This window comes from Heterodontus francisci, chromosome 4, assembly GCF_036365525.1.
Source record: "Heterodontus francisci isolate sHetFra1 chromosome 4, sHetFra1.hap1, whole genome shotgun sequence".
Taxonomy (NCBI): Eukaryota; Metazoa; Chordata; class Chondrichthyes; order Heterodontiformes; family Heterodontidae; genus Heterodontus; species Heterodontus francisci.
Genome location: NC_090374.1, coordinates 165,140,148 through 165,167,326, shown reverse-complemented (window position 1 = coordinate 165,167,326; position 27,179 = coordinate 165,140,148). Strand labels below are relative to the sequence as shown.

Here is a 27,179-nt window from a genome sequence, read left to right as displayed (position 1 = left end):
ACCACTTTATGCAGGGTGGCGGTAGGGAAAAATGGCCCACCCACACCAGGCCAATTAAGCCCCTTAACAAGCCATTTAATGGCCATGTAAGGGCCTCCCCCTGCCACCATGGGGATTTTACCCGTTGCTTGTCAGGTGGCCCAAGCCAGAGAGAAGTCACCTGACAAAAGCAGGTGGCTTTCTGACGGCCTGCGGGGTGGGGGGTGACCTCATGATTGGGCACCCTGTGCTTGGTGGAAGGCTGCCTCCGCTGCCCCAACCACCCCCAGCACCCAGCATGCCCCTCAACCACCCTTGCCTCTCTGGGGCCCGACCGATCACCCCCGATGAGGCACCGAAAACTTACCTTCATTTTGGCTCCCCGACATCTTCTTCGTCGTGGCTGGTTTGCAGTCCCAGCAGTGGCCACCACTGCTGGTGGCGATGCTGGGATGGAGAGCTGCCGGCCCTCTAATGGGCCAGCAGCTCCATTAGGTGGGACTTCCTGCCTCAATGAGGTGGAAGTCCCACCTCAGACTAATTAAAGGCTTGGGGACTGGAAAATGCAGAGCAGATCCCCAGTCCAGGCGGAGGCAGGTTCGTCACCGACTTGTCAGTCGGTGGATGGCTCCCGTCTGCCAAGGGTAAAATTACGGCCAATGTTATGGAGGTGAAAATAGGGGATCTTAGTGATCATGTGGATGTGTGCTTGGAATCTCAGTCCAGGGTCAAATATGACACCAAGATTGTGAACGGACTAGTTCAGGTTCAGACAGCTGCCAGGAAGGGGGATGGAATCGGTGGCTTGGGATCGGAGTTTGTGATGTGGACTAAGATAATGGATTTGGTCCTGCCAATATTTAATTGGAGGAAATTTCTGTCCATCCAGTACTGGATGTTGGACAAGCAATCTGCCAGGTTAGAGACAGTGGAGAGGTTGAGAGAGGTGGTGATGCAGTCGAACTGGGTGTCATCAGCGTACTCATTTTTGGACGATGTTGCCTGTGTGGTACACCTTTAAGTGGGTCTGGTTATGTTTTCTGTATACATTACTAGAGGGGAAATGATGTAATGTATCATGTGGCTCAGACTTTGTCTCAGTCTACGGTGAGGGAGCAACCAGGTCAGACATGTATACAAGTTTTCTTCAATGTAATGCTGTTATCTACTCTTCAACTCCTTAATAAATGAATCTACATATTTGTTTGTTAACTATTCCCTTATGCATGGGTGGTGCCTTGATGTTTATTTGTTAGTCAGCATAAGGAGAAGAAAATACAATATGGTATCAGCAGTGGAGGATTTTTCACTTTCAAGCACAACTTGCATAATGTGGTGGCACTGCTGACGGAAGAAGCTAGTAAGCAGGAAAACACTCAAAATTTTAAACTGCTGAGTCAACGCAGTGTTTGTGTTCTCTAACCGGAGATTTGAGTGCACAGCCAGTCTGTGAGTTTAACAGGCAGGAACAGGGCATCAAGAGGTGCAGTGCTGAGCAGTACTCAGTTGAAGAAGGTGAGCATCTGGGACACGGGCCGCTGGATCGATCGCGGGGCAAGAGAGAACCAAAAACCGAGAACCGAGGACTGTCACGGAAATCGGGCCGAGTAAGGTCGCAAAAACAACAGGCAAAATCGAGAGTTGAAGAAGGCTGGAAAGGTCTTTGGTGCCATTATTCGCTTTGTGGGGCATCTTGGTGCATTCCCGCCATGACCCAGCTTCATGGGCGGAGCATCAGAACTGCACACGCAAGCATCAACAGTGCCACTCATCCCAGGTGTTGCAGCAGCAGTGGAACGAGCTGTGGTGAATAGAGAAACTACAAGCAACTGAAACACTGCAATGTGTTTAAAGCATCTACAGTATTCAAATCCTGATCAGTAAAACAGCAGGAGTATTCCTTTAAATGGCAGAGAGGAAGAAAGGTCCGGGGAATATTGTAAAAATGTCCACAAAACTCCCAAGCTTAAATTGGAAGGCGGCTGACCTACATATTGAGTTTAAACTATTTAAGCAACGCACAGAGTTATGGTTCATCAACTTGCACGTGTCCGAACTAGACATGTAGGCCATAAAAATTTGTTTAGCCATTGGAAGTGAGGTTTACATAGGCCCAACATATCCAGGCTCATGGAAGAAGACCAACAGATCCCAAGAAGATTTGGACAACTTTGGAAGACCAGTTAAGGGTCAAAGTGAATTTCCGTATCCATCGCCTGGAGTTTATGTTGTACAGTTAACAGCCTAAGGAATCCATTGATCATTCTATCAGTTGATGCAGAGAAAGGGTTGTCTACTTCAGAAGCAGCGCTGGCAGAGAGAATCACCAGATTAGTGATTGCATCTACTCCAATAGACGCATTTCAGAAAGATCTGCTGGACAAACCCAAAGGCTGCAGCAGTGATGAGCTACTCAAAGATGGGCGAAAGTATGAGGCGATCATTGCAGGCCGACAAATCTTGCAGGTCTTGTGTGCTACCCCAACTGTTGACACATTGACCAGATTAGCCAAACCCAGGAAGACAGGTGGAAGGTGCAGACGTCTACATGCATCGCAGATTTTCCCAGCATTTCATGATTTCTGCAAGGCATGGGGCACAAAGGGTCACTGGCAGCAGCAATGCAGAAGAGCAAAGGTCGAAGGAGCTACGAGAAGTCATGCAAAGGCACAAGTAGACAATAAACAGGCAATACCTTTGAGCAGCAACAAAGACCATGCCAGATCCCATAGGCAAAGCATACACAAGGTGGTGGACAAAACGAACAATGACAATGATCATCAAGACACTGTGAAGTGCAGTGAGCAAACATTCCACACTGTCCGTGTCGCAGAACACATAGATGCCATTGCAGTGGTCAGAAGTATTTGCCACGATTCAGATCATCTGTCCTCAAAAAGTTGGTAAACATTCACTATTGGCCAAAATAGACACAGGAGCAAGTGTGAACATACTGTCTCTGAGAGTTCTGCAAACAATGTATCCACAGAAGTGGAAGGCCATGGCAACGCCCATTACTGTGAAGCTATCAATATATAATGGGTCGTCAATTCCATGTTTAGGATCCATCGTGCTAGAGTGTAAATATAACCTGTCATCCTCATCATCACAGACGGTCTACATAGTAGAAACCAAAGGCCCAGCGATTGTAAGTCTGACGGCATGTTGAGATTGCACATTGGGAACTATACCAGGGATCAGCCAGGTACCAGAAGGCAGATCAGCATTAGAAGGTACACCCATCACTTCAGCTAGTGATCTGACATTGAATATCCCAAGTGTTTCGATAGGATTGGCATTTTTCAGGGAGATGCAACGTTATATTTGAGAGAGGATGCTGTACCATCAATTGATCCACCATACAAGTGCAGCATCCATATGCAGGCCGAGTTGAAGCTCGAATTGGACAAAATGGAAACAGATGGGATCATTTGACAGGTACAAGAGCATATGGATGGGTACAGCTCAATTGCATGTTTTGTCAAGAAGGATAGGTCACTCTGAGTCTGCCTGGATCTGAGATGTTTGAACAAAGCCCTAAAGCATTGTCCACATCGAATCCCTACTTTAGACGTGCTCAATCTGAAATTCACAGGAGCAAAATTCTTTTCAAAACTTGATGCAAAAAATGGATATCGGTTAGTAAATCTGGCAGAGAAGACCCAGGAGCTGATTACGTTTCATACCCCATTTGGTCATTATTGCTTCCAGTGGCTTCCTTTTGGGCTATCCATTAGCCAAGATCTTTTGCAAGCACATATGGCTTTTAACACCTGTACAGCACCAGGATGCATATGCAATGCAGGTGACATAGCTGTTGTGGGAAAGACAAAACAGGAACATGATCAGAATTTACATCTGCTGATTCACGCGGCACGTAAATAAGGGCTGGTTTTCAACAGTCACCAATGCGACCTTAACATGCAGCAAATCAATTTCTTTGGGTCGATTTATTCGGATGCTGGCATCCGTGCTGACCTGGACAAACTGGAGGATATCCATGCAATGCCAACACCCCAATATAAAGAGGATCTTCAATGATATTTCGGTCTTTGCAACTTTTTGACTCCTTACATTCCTAATTTTGTGCAAAAAGCATCATTTCCACGGAAATTGTTGAAAAAGTAGGTGCCTTTCCTGTGGCATGAAAACCACTAACATCTCTTTGAGGCACTAAAAGAAGTCATTTTCAGAAGCATCGTTATGGCAATTCCACGATTCCAAAGAAGTGACCACTCTAGAAGTGTGTTAATCAATCCTTTATGTATGGTTGGTGCTTTGATTCTTTTTTGCTCGTAAACACAAGGAGAAGAAAACACAACATTGCCAAGGGGCAGTGTTGTAAGGGGAGGCTGGTGGATGGGGATCATAGGATACTTGGCGGAAAACCAAAGATGCTAAAACTAGAGAAAAGCTTGTCTGTCCACATGAATAATCTAATCAAGAGGTAGACAAGTTCAGGGGGCAGAAACAGGAATCACATGAATAACCTAATCAAGAGGTTGACAAGGTGAATAATATGATCAAGGAAGGATGATCAAGGAAAGATGAGATCAGCTAAGAGACTAAGATGGGAAGATAATGTAATTAAAGAAACAGCTTGTCAAGCAAACCTCCTGTAACTGTATAAATTGGCTGCTCAAACATTGTACTGGTAGAATCCTTACGATCATTCTTGAGAGTAGGACTTCTCCTTGCATGCTCATAATAAAGATCTCTCGTTTGAACAAGACATCCGACTCTCGAGGCGTTTTTGGGTACCGGGGAAAGCCCTCACCCTTACACTGTAGATGATAAATAGGATGAGACCAAGGATAACGTAATGGTGTGGGCATGGGAAGAGAAGCCATTGCAAGTGATTCTCTAGCTACAAATAGATAAGAATGGAAGCGGGTGATTACAGTCCCATCGATCTGGACAATGGTGGAGAAGCGTTGGAGGAGAATGGTGTGGTCAACTGTGTCAAAGGCAACAAACAGGTCAAGAATTTCCCTTTGTCACAGTTACATAAGCATGCCATTTGTGACTTTGATGAGAACCATCCTGGTACAGTGGCAGAGCAGAAACCTGATTGGAAGGATTCAAACATGGAGTTTCGGAAAAGATGGGCATGGATTTGGAAGGCGACCAATCATTCAAAGACTATGGAGAGGTCAAGGGAGGTGGGAGATGGGGGTGGTAGTTTGCAAGGATGGAGAGGTCAAGGGCTTTTTTTAAAGGGGAGTGGTGATTGCAGCACATTTGAAGGACAGGTGTGGGGGGGGGGTGGGGTGGGGGGAGGCGCGGGGACAGTACCTGAGGAGTGAAAACCGTTCAAAATGTCAGCTGACATGCAAACCAAGAAGATAAGTTTGGTGGTCAGTAGTTTAGTGGGAATAGGGTTGAGAGAGAAGGAGGGGCTCATGGACAAGATGAGCTTGGAGAGGGCATGAGTGGAGATAGGAGAGAAACTAGAGAAAGATGCAAGTTCAGGGCTAGGGCGGGGGAAGCCTTAGAGGAAGGGGAAAGGAGGGAAGTGACAGAGGCAGCTGATCAAATGGTCTCAATCTTAGTGACAAAGAAATCTATAAGCTCCTCACATTTGTACTGGAGGTGAGGGTGCAAGAAACAGGGGAGAGAGATTTAAGAAGACAGTTTGCAATAGAGAAAATAAACCAGGTGTTACCTTTGCAGTCCAGGATGTTCAAGTCCCTTGGAGTTAAAGGAGCGGAGATGAGATCCGTACCAAGGGGAACAGCTAAGGTGAGCACGAGTAATGGTTTTAATGGGGATTAGGGCATCAAAGGTGGAGGTGAAGGAGTGTTTGAGCAGATCAGTAGCTGCAGAAGTGTGGTGAACAGAGGGTGAAATGCTAGACATTTGAAATTTTGAAAGTACAGTTGTAAGTTAATTGGGAGACTGTTTTTTCTAAGGATGGACACAGAAGGAAGTAGGGTTTGGAAGGGAAAGCGGAATGTGCATTGAGAACAACACAAGGAAGTGGTCAGAGATGGTCTTATCTGTGAAAGATACCAAAGAAGTGAGGCTACATGAGATGGCAAGGTCAAAGGTATGGCTGTGAATATGGGTTGTGGAATTTACATGGAAGGAGAGATTAGGGAGGAAACGAGGGTAGTGAGCTCACAGGTGAGAATACGTGATGAATTGAGATGGAGGTTGAAATCACCTAAGTCACTCTGTGGAGAGGCTGAGGGAGGAAAGCAGTGAAAGTAGCTTAGTGAGAAATTGGCACAGTACTCAGGTGCATGGTAGAGAATGAGGATTTTAAATGAGAGGTGAGAGGGGTGGTACAAGGTGAGATGCTCAAAGTTGGAGAAAGTTCCAAAGGAGTTGTGGGACAGACCAAGATGAGTTTGGTTATTCAACACACCACCACTGTGACAGTGTGGGAAAGGCAAGTGATGGAAGGTATAGCCAGGTGGTAGGCTTCAGTTAGGGGGAAGTGTCATCACCTCTCAGCTAGTTTGCAGTCAAGGCCATGATGTTGATACAATTATCCACAATAAGCTTGTGGTTTGCAAAGACTTTGTTCATGAATAAACGAGCATTCTGGAGGGAGACGCAGAGAGAAGCAGTGATAGATGATCCGCTGGCAGAGTCCACGGGGTCACCAATGGGAGGGGTGAGTTGAATGGGAAAGAGATTAGAAAGATCAACCCCAACTCGGCACACTGAGCATGTAGGTTGGTGAGAGAGTAGATTGAGGCAGTTGGGGTTGCTGCTCCTAAGGAGGCAGTGGGAGTGCCTCAAAAGGCCCTATGGAGGATGCCAGGGAACCCGTAGGCTTATTTAGAAGGGAGCCACATCCGGGACAACGGCAGGAGAATAGGAAGGTCAAGGAATACTAAAGGGTTGGGATAGGGATTTAGGAAGGCAGAATACCCAAGATGGGAGAAATGAAAGGAGGCACATGATGACAATAGAGAAGAGTCTAGAAGAGATAGAGAGAAAAGATTTAAAAAGGGAGAGAAAAAAAGTGGAAATAGAAGTGATAGGCTGGGGTCCAGAATGGCACCTAAAATGCATGTGCGAATGGACGTGGGGAAAACTCAGGTTACATAGGCCAGGTTATTTAGCATTAATTAGGATGCATGTATCCTAGTAGTAAATGGAAAATATAGAGGAGACAACAAGAGAGAGTTCGGAGCTAATGTCAAATGTTCCGTACTGGGATAAAAGTTGACCTAGGTAGTGGAGTCAGTGTGGAGCATCGATGAACTGTTGTCCAAATTCATGTACAGGTGTGTGATGTCTGGAAGCCATCTGAAGGGTAGAGGTGAGAATGAGGTCTAGGGTTCCCTCTCAGACTTCACCTGGTCTTACCATAACAGGGTTTTATTTTAAACACACCGTTTTTTTAACTCCCTCTTAGTGAATCCTTGTTCACTGCTTTCCAATTGTAAGGCAAAGAAATCAGCCAAACAGGTTTTCTTAGATTTAAAGAAGAAAAGTTGAAATTTATTAAACTTAAACTCTAATTCGGTTAACGCCTATGGATACACGACATGCCCATGCTAGCATGCATACATGATAAACACACATGCAGATAGAGACAGAAAAGAGCAGAAGAAATAAAGTGGAAAAGTTTGAGGCAATATTTGAAGATGGTCTTGGTTACTGTTCTTCGAGCTTGCTGTAGAGTCCTGGATTGTAGATAGATCTTGCTTTTCGTTGGGGTCCAGTATTCTTCTTAAACCTTGTTCAATGTAGAAGACTTTACTCTCTTGAGGTTCACATCTTCAGTGGATTTGGAGTTCCGTGAGAATGTGATGGGAGCAGACAGCAGAGACTGTCGCAAACCAGCCAGAAGAGGTCTTTATAGTCCAAGAGCAAACTGTCTCTCTTTTCTCAAACCATCTGTACAACTCAAAAAAACTCAGGTTTCCCAGCAGGTTAGTCATGTGACTAGCTGGTTTGATCATGTCAGTTTGTGGATTCGGCCATCTTAGCAGTCATCCTGGAATGTGAGCCTCCTCACCTTCAATGTCTGGTGATGAAAGTCCATTGTGGGTTGAATGTGTCAGGGAATGGTCCTTTGTCTCCACAAGCACTGTCTGTTAGTGTGTAAATGTTTTTTCCAGCCACTGCTGATCTGTTTAACAAGTCATTTCCTCACTCCAGCAACAGTTTAAAATCAATGTTCATATGACAAAATTAATATGCCTCATTCTTGGCAAGTGAGGGTCTGCATGACAACGCACTGATGGAGGAATTCCCTTTGGAACGAAGACCTGGGAGGCATGCAGGTCAGAAAGATGTTGGCAAAGTCAGAAGTCACCACAAGATCCAGAAGTGGCAGAAAATCAGCATCCCAAATTCAGACCTGCCTGGTAATTACCTGCTGGTAATCTAAAATTAGAAATCACCTTTTACGATGGGTTCAGGGAGAGAAGCTTTAAGATCAGCCTGGTGACCTGGTGTTGAAATTAGGAGGCAGAGGAGATAAGGAAATAATGACTTGCATTTAAATAGTGCTTTTCATGACCTCAAAATGTTGCATAGCGTTTTACAACCAATGAAGTACTTTTGAAGTGCAGTTGCCATTGTAATGTAGGGAATGCAGCAGCCAATTTGCACAGAAGATCAAACCCAGCACTTTACTTGCTACATTTTGGTTAACATTTCACTGTATTTGTTCAATGTAATTTTGTTTTGTCCATGTTTTGCAACTACAGTGTTCATTCATGTATATGCATATATTGTACTGTAATATCCATAGCTTACCTTGGCACTTTGTTTAGATTTAATATCAAGTTTTCTCAGTGATGCGACACCATAGATGTTGCCAACCATGTATTTCCATGTTTGACACATTCTTTGTTACTCCTAGACTTGACCATTCCATTGCTCTCCTGGCCAGCCTCTCATCTTCAACTTTAGATAAACTTGAGCTCATCCAAAACTCGACTGCCCATATCCTAACTTGTACCAAGTCTTGTTCACCCAACATTCCTGAGCTCACTGACCTACTCCTGGTCTCCTAGTCTGGTAATGCCTCAGTTTTCAAATTCTCATTCTCATTTTCAAATCCCTCCATGGCCTTGGCACTCCCAATCTCTGCAGACTCATCCAGTCCTACAAGCATTCAAGATGACTGCACTCCTCTAACTCTGGCCTTTTGTGCATGTCCCGATTTTAGTCACTCCACATTGGTGGTTGTGCCATCAGCTGTCCAGACCTAAGGTCTGGGATTCCCTCACTAAACCTCTTGGCCTCTTTACTGTTATCTCCATTAATTCCTTAAAACTTATTGTTTTGTCCAAGCTTTTGGTAATCTCTCCAAAATCTCCTTATGTGACTCAGTGACAAATTTTGTGTGATAATACTCCTGTGTAGTGCATTGGGATATTTTATTACATTAAAGGTGCTAAATGAATGCAAGCTGTTCTTTTTAGGGAGCAATAACAAGAATGTGATCCTATCTCTTCACTACTTGTAAAGAAAGAAAGGTATGCATATATATATCCTCAGGACAACCCAACAAGCTCTACAGTCAATTAAGCACTTTTGAAATGTGGTCACTATTTTAATGTAGGAAATGCAGTAGCCAGTTTGAGTATAGCAAGCTCCTGCAAGCAGCGAGGTGATAATGATTGGATGATCTGTTTTGAAGACCAAATATTAGCCAGGATACTGGAGAAAACTTCCTTATTCTTCTTCTAAATAGTATCATGAAATCTGTTGCATGAATAAACTGTACATGAATATTAAATATCACAGAGCTATAAGAGAGGGGAGTGAAGCAGCAGCTGATAGGAATGAGCTCCAGAAGGCAAATAAAACAATCCGTTTTGTCGCTGTAACTGTGGATCAAACTTTTGTGGGGTTGTTTTAAAATCCAGTGGACACTCTTGCAAAGATTTACAAATTGACAGGTAAAAAATGTAGTGATTTTTACAACACAGTGAGTGCAACATGTCCCGAGGAACTCCCAGCTTCAGCATCTTTGCCTTTCTACCTCTGTTACGACCAGTTGAGAAAGGGGTCTAGGGGTTCTCTCTCAACCTTTGCCTGGTTTAACCGTAACAGGGTTTAATTTTAAAACACTGTGTTTTTAGCTCACCCTCGGTAAATCCTTGTTCACTGCTTTCCAATTGTAAGGCAAACAAATCAATCAGACAGGTTTTCCTAGATTTAAACAAGAAAGGTGGAAGTTTATTCATCTTAAACTCTAATTCGGTTAACGACTACAAATAAGTGATGTGACCACACTAGCATCCATACAGATAGAGACAGAAAAAGTAGAAAGAATAAAGGGGAAAAGTTTGAGGCAATAGCTGGGTTCTATTTACGGTCCTTTGAGTTCGACGTAGAGTCTTTGGTTGCTGGTAAATCTTGCCGTTTCATTGGGGCCCAGTGGACGCTTTAAAACTTGTTTCGATGTAGGAGTCTTTCCTCTCTTGAGGTTTAAATGACTTCAGTGGATCCAGAGATTAGTGAGAGAGAGAGAGAGAGAGAGAGAGAGAGACTCTCTTATTCCAAGTTCAGTTGCAATCTGCAGTCTGTCCCAAGCTGTCCTGTGAGCAGTTCAAAATAGAGGCCTGCTCAGGTCGGGAAAAAAGAACCTGACCCGAACCCAACCGAACCACAGCAGACCCGAGCCCAACTCGGCCCGAGTCCCTCCGATTTTGCCGCGAGCCCGACAAACCCGAACCCGCCCCGACTCAACCCAACCCAAGCCCGACCTGACCATCCCTTTACTTACCTTCCAACTGGGAAGCTCCACAAGGCTGCAGAGCAGGCATGATGACGTCATAGTGACATCACTCACTCACTGTGCAGACTCAGCTTCGTCCCCAACTCCCAGCTCAGTTAAGTTTTTTAATTTCAATACTTACCGGCAGAGCCCTTACTGTGTGTGCCCGGCCTGACCCGACCCGACTCGACCTGGACTCGGCCCGACCCGACCTGAGCTCGAAATCCATACCCTGAAGATGGGCCTGACCCAGCCCGAACCCAACACATGTCGTCGGGTCCCGTCGGGTTCGGGTTGGGTAGCAGGCCTCTAGTTCAAAACCAGACCTGGTCCAGCAGGTTAGTCATGTGTCTCGCTTTTTTAACAAACTCCTGCGTTTGTGGATTCCAAAGCTCTCGTTGGGGGGTGGGGGGTGGGGGGGGTTGTATTTCTGTCTCTTACATCGACAGGATGTGGATCACCATTGCTCCGACCAATCTTTGTTAATTGAATCGATGAGCAGTTCCCATTGTCTTTTCAAGCACTGTATGCTTATGCAAATGCTTTCCAGCCACTGCTGATCTCTTTAAACAAGTCATCCCTCCACTCCGGCAGCAGTTTAAAATTAATGTTCATATGACAAAATTAATATGCCTCATTCTTGGCAGGTGCCAACCTTCATGACAACCTCCCTCAATGTCTTCGAAAACCTGCTCTTTTTCAATAATGCATTTGCCGCTTCCTAATCCTCTTCCATTTTGAATTGATGACCACCTACTATACAGAAAGAAAGAAAGAAAGAAAGAAAGAAATTGCATTTATATATCGTTTACATCCTTCAGGTCTCCCAAAGTACGTAGCAGGCAATTAATTGCTTTTGCGGTGTAGTAATGCTATTTCATGAGCAAATAAGGCAGTTAATTGGCACACAGCAAGGTCCCACTTACAAAATATTCAGTCTCTCAAGCCTGTTATGCAATTCATTTAGATCATGGCTAATCTGTATCCTAACTCCACTTACTCAATTTGGCTCCATAATCCTTTGATGTCTTTACCTATCAAAATTCTATCAAAGGCTTTAAAAAAGGTTCTGTTAAATATGTTACGTCCACCTTAACAATACTGTACTGAAGCACCAGCCATAGATTACAGATTTAAATCCTGGAGTGGGGCTTGACCCCATAATTTTTAAACTCAGAAATAAGAGTGCTATCACTGAGCCATGTTGAAACTTCAGGTGGCTTGGAACTTATTTCTGTATGTAACAAGCACTTTAGAAATTTAAGTTGATGAAGCATTGAAAATAGAACATGAATTAGTTGTTGAATGTGTTCTTAAAATTGAGGAGTCAGACTAAAGCCTGGCTCAGGTGTAAAATTAAAACCCGACCCTGGCCCGACATGACCACAGCCAACCCGAACCCGACCCGAACCCGAGCCCTTTAATTTTTTTTCGCGCCCAACCTGAGCTGACCCGACATGAATATCCTTCATCTGTTCCAGCAGCAGTCTATTCCTGCAGCTGGAGTTGTGGTGAACCATGGGTAAGCCTAATCTCGTGACTTCACGGAAGCAGTGTCCAGCCCGACCCGACCCGACCCGAGCCTGAATGCTGGACTCGGAATTTCGACCCAACCTGACCCGAACCCAACACATATAGTCAGGTCTAGTCGGGTTCGGGTCGGGTATTCAGGCTTTACATTAGACCAGAATCAACCATTACACACATTCTAGAAACATGAGTTCTGAGTAAATGCAGCAAGAGTTGGCAACAAGAGTCTGGCTTTATTTTCTGTTTTTTTCAAATTATGGAATGCTTTGTACATTAAAACTTGCATTTCTCCGTTGCTTATGAGAAGTCAGAGGTTATGCTGTTTTATAAGGACAGCCATGTTGTCCCATGTAATACATTCTGCTGCTCAAGTGGAGTTGTGTGTATTTAAGGCCACAAGATGTGCCCATTTATTGCAATCAGATCTTGACCAATTAGTAGCTAATTCCTGTGAGGGTATTTTCTGAGTTCACTTGAAGGATATTTATTTCTCTGTAAATCAGCAGTTGATAGTAACTCTCCAGATCCTCGCAAGGGTTAGATAAAAAAAACAGGAAATGACTGCACTTTTTCTTTTTAAAAGATTATTTTGCATCTGCAACGAGGTGTGATATCTGTGAACTAACGCCAAGACTTTTTTTCATAGATGGTGGAAGTCAAATTTGTAACATAAAGGGCTGGAAATGCAACTGACCAGTAAAACTTAGGAATCCCTTCTTTGATTTCATTCACTCCCTACAAAAAACAAAATCCTTCAAAAATGTTTGGTAATCATATCTTATTTATTGTAACAGCTTAACTTATGCTACATTCTAAACTCTAATAAGGCTAGGCCCAATCTGCTCAATCTTTCTTCATATGACAATCCCTTCATCCCAGGAATCGACCTAATGAACCTTCTCTGAATTATCTCCAATGTGAGTGTATCCCTCCTTAAATAAGGAGGCCAAAACTATTCGCAGTACTCTAAGTATGGTCCTACCAATGGCCTGTACAGTTATAGCAAGACTTCCTTATCCCCCTTGCAATAAAGTCCAACATTCTATTTGCTTTCCTAATACCTGCTGCACCTGCATGCAAACTTTTTGTGATTCATATACAAGGACACCCAGATCCCTCTGTACCACAGCATTCTGCAGTCTCTCTCCTTTTAAATAATATTCTGCTTTTCTATTCTTCCCAACAAAATGGACAAGCTCACATTTTCCCAGATTATCGTCCATCCACCAAATATTTGCCCAGTCACTTAACCTATCTAGATCTCTTTGCAGACTCTTTGTGTCCTCCTCACAACTTGCTTTCCTACCTATCTTTGTATTGTAGGTAAAATTGGCTTCATTACACTCGGTCCCTATTGTGAATAGTTGAAGCCCCAGCTCGGATCCCTATGGCACCCCACTAGTTACAGTTTGCTAACCTGAAAATGCCTCATTTATCCTGACTCTTTGTTTCCTGTTAGTTAGCCAATCCTCTATCCATGCTAATCTATTACCCCCAACAACATGAGCTCTTATCTTTAACCTTTTATGTGGCACCTTATCAAATACCATTTGGAAATTCAAATACACTACATCTGCTGGTTCCCCTTTATCCACCCTACTTGTTACATCCTCAAAGAACTCTAATAAATTTGTCAAACACATTTTTCCGTTCACAAAACCATGTTGACTCTGCTTAATTGTATTATGATTTTCTAAATGTCCTGCTACTGTTAGGTGACCTATAAACTACTCCCACCAGTGACTTTCTTTCCCTTGCTATTTCTTACCTCCACCCAAACTAATGCTACATCTTGATCTTTGGAGCCAAGGTCATTTCTCACTACTATACAGATCTCATCCTTTATTAACAGAGCTACTACATCTCCTTTTCTTTTCTATCCTTCCGAAATGTCAAATGCCCTTGAATACTCAGTTCCCATCCTTGGTCACCTTGCAATCACATCTGAGTAATGGCTATCATAACCTACTAATTTATTTCTATTTATGCTAACAATTCATCATTCATCCATCTTGTTACGAATACTGCGTGCATTCAGAGAAAGAGGCTTTAATTCTTTCCCTCATCTGACCCTATTTGCTGGTGCACTCTTATGTTTGTATGCTTTGTCCCTTCCTGTCACACTCTGGTTATCATTACCCATAACGTTACCCTGCACTATTGCCTTGTCCTTTCTCATTAATTTTCTAAATCTCCCCTCACATGAACTCTCCACCCACACTACTTAGTATAAAGCCCTTTCTACAGCCCTAGTTATACGATTCACCAGGACACTGGTCCCAGCATGGTTCAAGTGAAGCCCGTCCCAAAGTTACAGCTCCCTCGTTCCCCAGCACTGGTGCCAGTGTCCCATGAATTGAAACCCATTTCCCCCACACCAATCTTTGAGCCACGCATTCAACTCTGTAATCTTATTTACCCTGCACCAATTTGCTTGTGGCTCAGGTAGTAATACAGAGATTTTTCTTTTTATTTGGTCAAGGGATGTGGGCATTGCTGGCTAAGCCAGCATTTATTGCCATCCCTAATTGCCCTTGAGAAGGTGGTGGTGGACTGCTGCAGTCCACGTGGGGTAGGTAAACCCACTGTGCTGTAAGGAAGGCAGTTCCAGCATTTTGACCCAGCGACTGTGATGGAACGGCGATATAGTTCCGTCAGGATCGTGTGTGGCTTGGAAGCGAACATGCAGATGGTGGTGTTCCCATGCATCTGCTGCCTTTGTCCTTCTAGGCGTTCAAGGTCGTGGGTTTGGAAGGTGCTGTTGAAGGAGCCTTGGTGCATTGCTGCAGTGCATCTTGTAGATGGTACATACTGCTGCCACTGTGCGTAGGTGGTGAAGGGAGTGAATGTTTGTGGATGGGGTGCCAATCAAGTGGGCTGCTTTGTCCTGGATAGTGTCAAGCTTCTTGAGTGTTGTTGGAGCTGCACCCATCCAGACAAGTGGAGAGTATTCCATCACACTCTTGACTTGTGCCTTGTAGATGGGGAACAGGCTTTGGGGCGTCAGGAGATGAGTTACCTGCCACAGGATTCCTAGCTTCTGACCTGGTCTTGTAGCCACGTATTTATATGACTACTCCAGTACATTTCTGGTCAATGGTAACCCCCAGGATGTTAATAGTGGGGGATTCAGTGATCATAATGCCATTGAATCTCAAGGGAAGATGGTTAGATTTTCAATTGTTTGAGATAGTCATTGCCTGGCACTTGTGTGGCACGATGAGGAAAATATTTTTCACCCAGAGGGTGGTGATAGTCTGGAACTCACTGCCTAAAAGGGTAGTTGAGGCAGAGACCCTCAGCTCATTCAAAAGGAGTCTGGATATGCACCTCAAGTGCCATAAGCTGCAGGACTACGGACCAAATGCTGGAAGGTGGGATTAGAATAGGTGGATTGTTTTTCGGCCGGCACAGACACGATGGGCCAAGTGGCCTCTTTATGTGTCTTAAACTTTCTATGATTCTATGAAAGAAGGTCATCGATGAAGCAGCTGAAGATGGTTGGGCCTTGGACACTACCCTGAAGAACTCCTGCAGTTCATGGTGATGTTTTATATAAGAATCTATTGTTGCACTTTTAGTTGGGGGGTGGGACAAGCTAGGGAGTAATGTTTTTGATAGACTTGTGAACATTTGACATAAAAGGCAACATCGCGCCAAAAGACTAACGCAATGACTTTGCAGAAATCCATTGAAGTGAAAGTGGTGAGGTGCACGGTCCCTTTAAAAGTGTAGCGTGGTTTCGAGTGCGGAGAAGATCGTTTTCCAGCAGAGGGCATATTGAGCCCCGTGGATGGACAGGAATCCCTGCAGGTGAAAAATGTTTTGGAATATTTTTACTATGGGAGAGACAGGAAACTGACAAAGGCATGACCTGTATATTTTACCGCTTTGTTACTTTTAAGTAATTGTGCTACAAATGATTCTTAATGCCTGCAGGGTTCAATGCGGCACTGCCAATGAGACAATCACAATGCAATCCTCCTCCTTCTCCATGGAATCCCCCATTGATCATTAGTTTAACAATCTGATGAGAGTTTAATTAGATCGAGGCTGGAGCTGAGACGAGCGGTATTGATATAAAAGACAAGTACAAATTACAGTTTGAACATTTACTACATGCTCCTCAACCAGGCACCTACAGGGCAGGGACAGAGCCGGGATACAGCCCTCGTCATACGGCTACTTAAAATAACACATAAAGAGCTCTTTCTCTCTTTCAGAATGGGGCAAAAAAAAGTTTCAGAGCTCCCTATACATTTCATATTCCTTTCTCTTTCTCCCTGTTGTTGTGGAGTCTGAGTACAGGATAGCATTTCATGAAAAAAAAAAGCATTTGCTGACTTATCCATTGAATGGGGACTCTCGACCACCCGACACCGGATAGCGCAAACCGCTGTAAATGGAACAAGCAGCGACAGTGTATGGAGTTTTTCTTTTGTAATTTACATCATTTTCGGTTGAGTGGTTGGATCCCGGCGCATTAACAGTAACTAGTCGATCTTTTGTTGCAAAAAATGATGAACTCTGGTATTTCTGCCTATTTCGAGGAGATTTGTATTCTCTAATAAAGTTGTGGGAACTTTTGTCAGATTGTCTTTTCTTCATCTCCCTTCCCCCCCAAAAAAATAAATGAGCGGAATTCAGTATTAGGTGTAGTCATGTTGAGGGATTGAGTTTCCATGGCGACAGGGACTGAACTGTCGACCTTTAATGCATGTTTGCAACCTTTTTGTGATTAGTACAAAAAATTGCTAATTCTATCGCCACTACAGGCTCATATGCACACAAATATAAGAATAACAATGTGTTCATATTGACCCAAAGTAGCATGATCTCTATGGCAACTAAAATGGAGTTGTCTGCTTTGGTTTAAAACATTGTTTCTCAATTGCTTTTACCATTTGCGTGTTTATTAATGGAAGAACAAGGGAATAGAGATGCAATGAGTTCGAAGGGCTACCTGGAAATATTTGCAGGATGATAGATTGTATCAATGCTGAATTGTCAGCATTCGCTCCGAAATGCAACCTGCTCGCCTGATCCACTGCCAGGATTTGTACTCTCACCCTCATTTTTTTTTTAAGCAGCTCCAGAGCAAGGTTTAAATTGGTTTGTCATTTGGCGGAGCTCTGTTTGTAAGGAAACATTTTGCTTGTTCTTCATGTGCTTGTAAATATATACGGGGGTGTGGGTGGGGAAGAGGGGGAAAAAGCGGGACAGAGCATTTGTGAGAGAGAACAGGGACAGACATGAAAAAAAAACTGGGAGAGCTCTGTGTAACAAGGACATTTTCCCTGCTTTTTGTGTAACTGCATAGAGGGGAGTGTGGAGAGGTACACCGAGCTTCTGAAACAGGAGGAGAGATAAGGGTGTGCAAAAAAAAAAAGAGGGGGAAAATAACTGGATACAAAAGCAATAGAGGCTGTGAGACTGAAACTGCGGCACAGGGATTGCTCAGTGAAACGTGTGTGAGACAGACAGGGAATAGAGAGAGTGAGTGAGAGTGCTGCCGGCTGCAAAGTCTTCTCTATCCGCCCAAGCTTCCGAAGGAAAAGTACCGGCGAGTGAAAAGGAGAAATAGGTGGAGCTGCATCCTCCCACCCCGGTAATGGAGTGAGGGAACGAGGACATGCAGAGGCTGGAGTAAAACAGCGAGCCGCCAGTGCCTCCAACCCAATGGCAGTTCCTTGAGGACACCCTGCTGCACCTTCTGCTATTGAAGGGGACTTGGTGCAGACAGTAAGCCGTCGTCTTTTCCCAACTTGTACAATCCTTCTAACCGAGGGAAGAGAAAGGAATGAAGCCGAGCTGTATGTGGGGTTGATCGGCGAATGGATAGGGCTCGCACACTGCGCTGCTGCCGCCTTTTGACTGCTTCTGAACCAAGGTCCTTATCCAGCAGCGTTCGCTTCCTACAAGGAGAACTCAGTCTGCCTGTGTGGTAAGGAGAAAGACATTGGGATTTTGCACACTCACACGCATTATACATTGTGGAGCATCGCCATGCTTCCTGTACACATAACGGCTCCGACATTCACTTATTCCTTCCCTTTCGCACTGCCTCGTTTCCTGAGATTTTTATGCCTTGAGAACCTTTTTTTCTCTCGTAATCTCTGCTGTTTCCTTTTGTTTTTGTGTATTCTTTGATGAATGCACATTGACATTGTTATCCTAATGTTACATATTCCAATGGAAATCGACCTTATTTCTTTTCCGATTGATTACCCTCCTGTATGGTATATGTGTGATCTTCATGTATAAGCTGCAGAAAACATGTCCCTTCATGATGTTAGGAATACTAATGCGAAAGCATATGTTTGGTCCGCGAAAGTAGTTATCCTTATTTACAGTATATTTCATGTTAAATAATTTTTAGATGAACGATGCCTTGCCAGTCCTGGAATGCTGTTTATTTTAGAGGAGTGCCGCTCACTAATAACGATGAAGGGTTTAGTCCACAGCCCCGGGATAGTGGAAATGTATTCAGTTGGATTGTGGCGCTCCCGGGGAAGGGATGGTTTGTGCTGGAGCCGACCACACAGTACGTGTGAGCTCTGTGTATTTTTCTTAAGTCTCATTTAATTCACGTAAGCAGTTACTATCATGATTGTGCTGAATTAATTCTTGTGGAAGAATGCCACAGCGGAGTGTCCCCAGTACTGTGATCCAGATCACCTTTTACCCATGTTGGTAGAAATCTCAGTTCTTGTTTTTTTTTCCGGATTGATACTGGATTACACTTCAGTACAGTATGTGTACATGTGCGTTCAAGAATTTCCCAGCTGTTGAATCAGCTGTGCATTACACGATGTAATCAACATGAAATATATGGTCACTTAAAACTGTTTTCGTTGTGAATGAAGCATGAAACGTGTATGCATATTAAAATGTGTGGGAGCGTTGTATAGTCAGATTGACACACGAGTATTTATTACCCTTTTGACAACATGGTTAGCACATGACGGTGCAATGTATTTTTTTAATAAGGAAAGCTTGTTACAGGCGGTTTGGGTAAGGTGTTTATTTGCTCAGCAGTTTTAGTTGTGTCATTCAAGTAGAGAAACAGTATTGTCTTGGTAACTCTGCATTAACTTAAGCCTGTGAGAATAGCGAAGAGCCAGAGTTTTTTTTTGATGTTCTGCATGGCTGGATAACCTGAATACTAAAAAGCATTCCATCAGCAGCTGACCCTGTTAGCAGTTTCTCAATGGCACCCTGTTTTCTAAAGCTATTGCCAGGGTCTAGGGAAGAAAAGGGATCTTGGTGATTCGCTCTAAATAGCTCTCACTGCCAGCAGGTTTGGAATGGTGTCTCTTCCCCCCCCCCCCCCCCCGTGTAAAGAAAACTATCCACCATTACTGCAGCAGGAGCTATCATTCGATCGATTGTAACCAGGGGCAAATTCCACCCGTTTAAATTGAACTGTGGAAAGAGACAGCTTATTTTGTTCCATGGGCAGATCAGATGGGTGCGAGGAATCAGGTGTCATTGTGTTGTGCCGTTTCTAACAAATTGTGCACTTGCGTTAAAGTGAATTTCTCCTTTTAAGGAACGAGATGCATCCATTTGGTCACGACAGCACTGTAATTCCATTTATCCCTCGGGCGAGGGACTGATTTTTAAGAAGGTGGAATGTCTGCATTGAGGCTTTTGAAATCAGTTTGAGGCAAACATATCTTAAACAAGGCCTGGTGTACAATTTTGAAAATTAGCCTGCGATTAGGTGGTGAGATTGACATTGCTTTAATTGCAATTGAAAATCAATGGCTAAGTACAGGGCATCTCCTATCGCACAAAAATAAACATTTCTTTCAATGTACTACCCCTTTACGTTGATAGAGTTCATCAACTTGTGCTGCTTACAGGTCTGCTCAGTTCAGTGGTAGAAATTGGCAGACTACCTTCTGTCCAAAAGGTTCTTGTGTTAGCGTGTGTTCAAAACCTATTCTATGTCTTGCCTCTTTCCCTGTCTAGGAGCAGGAGTAGGCCATTTAGCCCCTCGAGCCTGTTCCACATTCGAGGAATAATCCAGGTAGTTAGTCTGATTTTATTAACACTTTGATAAACACCGCACAAATTCTAGACTTGATTTGGAAATAGTATACAACAAGATGGTTGTGTTTGTCAAGATGTTCAGCTAAAGTCAATTAGGTTGAAATCCCATACAGAAAATAATTACTGAAGATAAAAAAATTGCAGAGGTGCAGGGAAAGGGCAGAGGAGTGGGACAAGCTGAATTGCTCTTACTGACAGCTGGGTGGACTCAACAGGCCAAATGGCCTCCTGTGCTGTAACCATTCTATGTTTCTAAGAAAGCTTGAAATAATGCTATCATCATTTTATAAACCTCTAGCTTTTTTATTTTAATTTGGAAAAACGGTGTTTTGTTAAAAGCATAGCCCTATCATTTTGTAATGTCCTTCTATGTTGGAAATAATAGTGAAAAAGATTATTCAAAACACAGAGTGGACATTTACTCAAAAGGGCTGGGACAAAGAGCTCTGTAGCTTATACATGAGGGTTGTTGAAGCTGTGTTTAAGCATTAAGCCCTTGTTTTCTTGTTCTGAAAACAATCTTTCATGACTTTGGTTTGGGATTTTTCTCTCAATATTGCACTAAAATTGAGCTGGCCCCATAAGTGAAAACTTGGTGAAAATAGCTTAAATCTGTGTGCACTTGTAGCTTCAGTTTGATTTTAAATTCCATTATGATGCATAAAGGAAATCCTAGTATCCTGGGCAATCCGGTTTTGCATCACACTTACTGTATGCTATGTCACATGAATGGTATGGTCCTTTTCTAAGAAGTATTTTGCCCTGTTTCATTTTAGAGACAAGTCTAAAAAGCTGATTGAACCATTTTCAATTATTGCTGCTTTTCAAATTCTAATTCAAATCAAGTCTAGCATATTTGTATTTAGGTGCATATGAGATGCCAGTAACCTATAATGCTGTTTTTCTTTCTCCTGTTCCCCATTTAATTTATGAGCCCATTTGATGGAGCAAGTGAGTTTAGGGATGTAATTGTCTTGTTTTTTTTTTCATCCTAATACATTGGTGTGATGTCCCTAATCTAAATATGATCCAGAAACACATTTTCAGAAGAGTAGTAGTCTAGCAATTAATTATTGGGTAAGGATATTGTCAAACAGAGTGAACTGGAATGTAACTGCAGTACGTAATTTGAAACTAGACTATGGCTCTATGGGGCTTGCTTTTTCTTTATAGCTTGAGCCTGTTCATTTTAAGCAGTAAGCTGTGGGTAGCTAGAGATGGTTGTTCCTATGTCTTTGGATTTTTGGGAGAAAATGTAAAAACTGAATGGAAAATTTCACTTGCCAATTGCCAAGGGGATGAGATCCAAGTCTAAGGATCTGAAAGAGAATGCAATTTGCCAGCTTGTGTTTAATAAATGTATTTGTCCTTCTAGATTTAATACTTCCTTCCTTCCTTCCTTCTTTCTCAGCTTTCTAAACCTTTGCTTTGTTGCAGTGCTGCTCAGTTCCTAATCTAAATCCAAAGTGTTTTTTTATTTTTCATTTAGAATTAATTTACTTGGTTTCAAGTTGTTGGTGAGTGAAAAGCTAATGAGTGAATTCCAAATGGTGAGCAATTTTGATACTTTGTCTTCCTCCTGGTTTGAACATAGTGAACAGGGCTGATTTTGCCACCTTCCACGCCACCAACAAACCAGCCCCCCACCCCACCACTAATGACCTTTTGAAATATTCTAAAACTAGTTTGATCCTGCTCAAAAACCTTCCAACAATCATTGAGCAGGACTTTGTCTCATTTCTGACAGGACAATTAATACAAGTCTTCAGTTATAACATTTCAATGTTGGACTGTGGACACAAAAATTTATATTTTCAGTTCACTGTTCATATTTCGTAAAACACGAATTAGCTGTTGCATGCTGTAGCATTGCACTCACATCCAGCCAGACAGTGCAGATTCTTTTGATTAGATCTTGCAAAGAGCTGCATGTGATTTATGCTAAAACTAAAGGGGCCCAAATGTCAGCTTACTGGTTGGCATCCTTCCATCTACAAAAGATAATGGACACAGCAAAAAATCCATTTCGGTCAGGTGTCTTCTCTTGGTGCACCTTTATCGATGGCTGTGAAGGCCAATCCTTGAGGCAGGTTCTGCCACAAGTTCTGCATGTGAAGCTGCCAAGTGACTGAGTTGCTTGTGAGGTTAGCGCGTGCTGCCAAGCTGCTGTGGCAACTCCTTATCGTGGCAGTGCAGACCAGCCCACAGGATGTGTTGCCATTTCCCTCTTTCGCCAGCTAGTGATGCCCCGGTGTGAGAGTCAACATTTACAGCCTTCATGTCACGCTTGCATGCATCCTTGAAGCGGCGATTCGGGCACCCCACTGGTTGTCTCGCCCCGGCTACCTCGCCATACACAAGGTCCTTGGGTATGCGACTGTCTTCCATCCTGTCTCTGCCTTTGAGAGGACTGTCACATTTGTGATTTTGTCCTGCCAGGATGTACCCATAATGCGCCACAGACAGTGAAGATCCAAAATATTGAGCTTCTGTTCCTGGTAGCTGTAAGTCACCCATGTTTCACAGCCATGCTGCAAGGTGCTGAGAACACAGGCCTTTATAAACATCAGCTTTGTCCTAAGGGTCAGCATGGTGTTATTTCATGTGTGTTTTGCGAGTTGGCCAAAGGTGGTAGCTGCTTTCCCTATGCTGTATTGAGCTCTGCATCAAGGGACAGACTTTCACTGTGGACACAAGGTAACAAAATTTGCCAACAACTTCCAGTTGGGTGTTGCTCAGTGTAATCGGGAGCAGAGATACAACACCATGTCCCATGAGCATGGTTTTCTTGACGCTTGTTGTCAATGCGAACAAGTTGCAGGCATGGAAGAGACGGTCCATGAGTCTTTGTAGCTGAGTTTCCGTGTGAGCGACTAGCGCAACGTCATCAGCGTAGAGGAGTTCTCTGATCAGAATGTGATGTGGTTTTAGTCTTTGATTGATTGATAGATTGTAGAGCTTGCTGTCTGGCATAGTGTGCAAGTAGACTCCTTCCGTATCTGCAGGGAAGGCGAAGGTCAGGAGCGTGGAGAAGATGATGCCAAACCAGCCTACTGAAATCATTTTATCCCCAATACCCTATTCTGTCCATAGAAGAAGGCATTAATCGAGCTTTGTTGCAAGTTGACTTCAATCAAATTTGGTTGAGATCATTTTCAAATCACCTAATAACTTATCTTTACATGCAACACTTGTGACTTATGAATTCCCTGTGTTTTTGGACAGTATGTCTGCTGTGATATTTAACACCGGAACATTAGATCATCCTTCGTGCAGTTTTAAGGGAAAGAACAATGCTTATTGCTAATCTTGGATAAAGATTGCCAATAATGGTTAAATCATTGATCGTTTTTCATGGTGGTGGGGGAGGCGGCGGGGGTGGAGAAAGGGTGTGGAAGGAAGACTTTGTTTCTCTGCACTCTTGGAAATGTGGACATATTTGAAGTGCTGCTACATTGTAATTCCCCCTGCTTCTCGGTCATGCTAACCTAGACCTGAAGAGTCGGGGAGGTGTTGGTCGAACATTGTGTCCCACTAATAGTTTGGCAATAAAACCATTTGTCTACTCATTGTGACTTGCCAGTAATAGCCCTAGGGAAAACAACATTTGAAGAATGTGTTTAGACAAATCTACAATTCAATGCCTTTTGCTAAGGGATAAACTTCAGATATGGCTGTGGTTAAATCGCTTTGTTGTTTGCATTGAAGCAATCGAGGAAAGTGAAGTCGACAAAAGTTCCCTATGGCAATAATTCAATGCAATTTTTGTGTATTAACTCGCAACACAGTGCCTTGTCAGTTATTCTATATTGTGTTACAACACTGAAACAGGCTATTCAGTTCAACCAATCCATGTGGAATTTTACCCTCCATGCAAGTAAATAGTTCTAATTGCCTTTACCCACCATATTCCATATTCCTTCATTCCTTTATCTTTCATCCACCTTTGTGTCAGCCTTGGCTCAGTTGGTAGTGTTCTTGTCTCTGAGTCAAAGTTATGGGTTCAAGAGACTTCAGCACAAAATCTGGGGTGACTCTGCAGTACTGCAGTGAGGGAGCTCTGCACTGTTGGAGGTGCTGTGTTTTGGATCAAACATTAAATTGAGACCCCGTCTGCTCCCTTGGTTGAATGTAAAAGATTTTATGGCACGATTTGAAGAACAGAAGTGGAATTTTCCCCCTTTGTCCTGACCATTGATTATGCCTCAATGATTATCACTTATTTAAAGAAAACAGATTATCTGATCTTTATCACATTGCTGTTTATGGTACCTTGCTGTGTGCAAATTGGCTGCCGTGTCTCCTACATTGCAACAGTGACTACGCTTCAAAAGCATTTATTTGGCTGTGGGGATTCCCGCTTTGGGACATCCTGAGATTGTGAAAGGCGCTATACAAATGCAAGATTTTTTTTTCTTTTACCTATCCAATCTAATCTTGAATGTTGTAGTCATTTTTGTCTCTGCTGTGAGTTCACTTCCAGGGTTAGTTGCAGAAATGAATCTTTTGATGAAGGTTGAAATTAAAGCATAAATGGCGATAGATTGTGTATAATTGTGGCATGTTTTCAGAGCAGAGATAAGTCATGAACATTTGAAACGAACACAGTACAGGTCATCTGTGAACTGCTTGAGGCGTTTCTAGCACGTAATTCAGTGAGGTTTTTGGCTTTGGTTTGACTTTTTTAGCCTGGAAACTTACATTAGCCACAATCAAATTATCCAGCAAAAGACACCTCATATTAACACTGTATTCTCCAATAGAGAATATTGGCTTTGTATCTTTGGGCCCTGATACTAGGAGCAAGCTGCATTTTACTTCCTGTTTGTAGTTAATGGAAATTTGTTGAAGTCGTTTGCCTTATCAGAATATCTGGTGGTTGTTTGCTTAGAATCACACTGACTACAAAACGTTCCAATAGGTGAACAGGCCTTTTACTTATGTCTAATGCATGTGCAACTTGAAGAGCTCAAATTATATCCCTTCAAAGGGATTTAAAATTGGACCTCCCACCATATTACTGTAGATGTCAATTTTGTTATTGCTTTGATGTATATCTTATGAACAAGTGTTAGGGGTCTGGCAAGAAGAATATAAGGTGTTACAATTCTGCACTGTGCATTATATCAGCTTTCAAAGGTAAAATTAAGTATAATTGTACTGTTTCTAAACATTGTAATATGAGTAAAAATGTTGCCTTGTCGTGCACTGATGGTGTCCAATTTAATAGCTTTCTTATTTTAATTCTATAGTTGTGCTTTTTGAAATTCAACATTTAAGCTGGCCCTTTGCACCCCTATTTGCTAAAATGTGGTGCCTTCTCTCAGTGGCTTGTGCCCCCTCTACTAGATGCGCATTTGGGGATGAATCTAGGTCGGAATGTGAATCATTGCTTGTTGTTGTCTTGTTCACTAGGTTCAGTGTTTGAGAATTGTCTTACTGTCCATTTGAAGCTGATTATCCTTTTTTATTGTCTTCTGCCTTATTCATCCTGTCCTAGATGACCTCTGGATTCATCTAGGGTAAAATTGCAGACACTAACTTGGGTTTTAGAGGGTTGGGGGGAGGGAGGGTGGTGGAGGCAGTGTTGGGGAGACAGTGAGGTAGTTGTAAAGGAGATAATGTATTCATTCTTTCCTTTCCCTTTTTACTGTTTATAGTTATTACAGATGTGTAATCTGCATTTATAAATTGGAAAACTGTATAAGGAATTGAATATATATTTGAAAAGGAAAAAATTGCAGGTCTGTAGGAAAGAGCAGGGGAGTGGAACTAATTGAATAGGTCGGTCATAAAAGTCAGCACAGGCTCTTGGCCTCCTTTCTTGTAAGATTGGAAGGAATTAGAAGGGACAAGCCCACTTGCACCGCTGCTCATAGAAATGCAAGTTAAATCGGTGTGGAAACCATTGTAATTGATATTGGCCTTGCCCTACTTGTATTTAACAGTCTATATTTTCTTGGAAAACCTTAGTGGTTCAATTAGCATCACGAATGAAAACACTTGCCAGATTTTAGTGTGAAACCTATCAAAGGAAATGGTTGCAGACTAAATTAGCTGTATGTTTTCTCATGTTGGCTGTCGAGTCTGTTAAGATTTTGCTTAGTCTCGCTTCAATATGCTGCTGCCCTTATCCTCCTGTGCTTGTGTGGTTGGCTTCTTTTGAAGTGTATTTCAGTTATCTACTAAATCTATGGTTTTGAAAGCTGGAGACCGGATTAAAAATTCAAACTAACTTTTATTTTTGGTGGGTGTGGGGATACTGGGGAAAGGAGGAATCAATTTGAGAAGGGCCAAAATAAAGCTTAAGCTCCTTTTTATTGTCTTTGGTTCAATTTTTCTTTAAACCAGTGGGTTTAAAGGCGATAGGAATTTCCAAGGGTTATTTTCATGGCGGTTTTCAATATAATATCCTATACATGGACCTGTATCTGATCCTGGTGTTTTTTTTCTGGCTGTTTTTAACTCTACCATTTTGGAGTTTCCAGGCAAGATTCCTTTCTTGGAACAGAGTGTTCCAAAAACTCGATTGGTCATTCGAGTAATTGTAGTGCAGAATCTGTGGGACTGTTCCAATCTTTTCTTTTTTTAAAGTGCATCTAATTGAAAACAAACTCCTTTTAGAGCAGACACTTTGCATTAGTTTATCATTGAGCATCTGGTTACAAGCACCTGGTAAAATGAGATGGCTATTACTTGACCAGAATCATGATGAAGCCCATCTGATTACACAGCCGCTGACTAAAATGACCATGGCTGGAATTTTATGTTGGGCGGGAGGCCCTGCCCACCGGCTGAAAAGGAAGAGACGGTTGCCCACCTCCTTCTGGAATGTGTCTTTGCAACGCAGGTGTGGAAAGAAATGCAGTGGTTTTTGTCGAGGTTCATCCCAAGCAGCTCTGTAACACAGGAGTCT

General features: G+C 42.9%; 1 protein-coding gene across 5 annotated transcripts in view; it reads left to right on the top strand.

Moving 5' to 3' along the window:
- The first annotated feature begins 17,066 nt into the window (after positions 1-17,066).
- Positions 17,067-27,179, top strand: part of adgrl3.1 (adhesion G protein-coupled receptor L3.1) — a 713,955-nt gene continuing 703,842 nt past the window's right edge. For 2 of the 5 annotated variants that reach the window (XM_068030477.1, XM_068030472.1), the window contains exon 1: positions 17,077-18,149. The gene's annotated coding sequence lies outside the window, so the exon portion shown is untranslated. Of the gene's footprint in view, positions 18,150-18,731; positions 18,750-27,179 lie in introns of those variants that run through there. The other 3 variants (XM_068030480.1, XM_068030479.1, XM_068030474.1) reach the window with 3 other exon arrangements.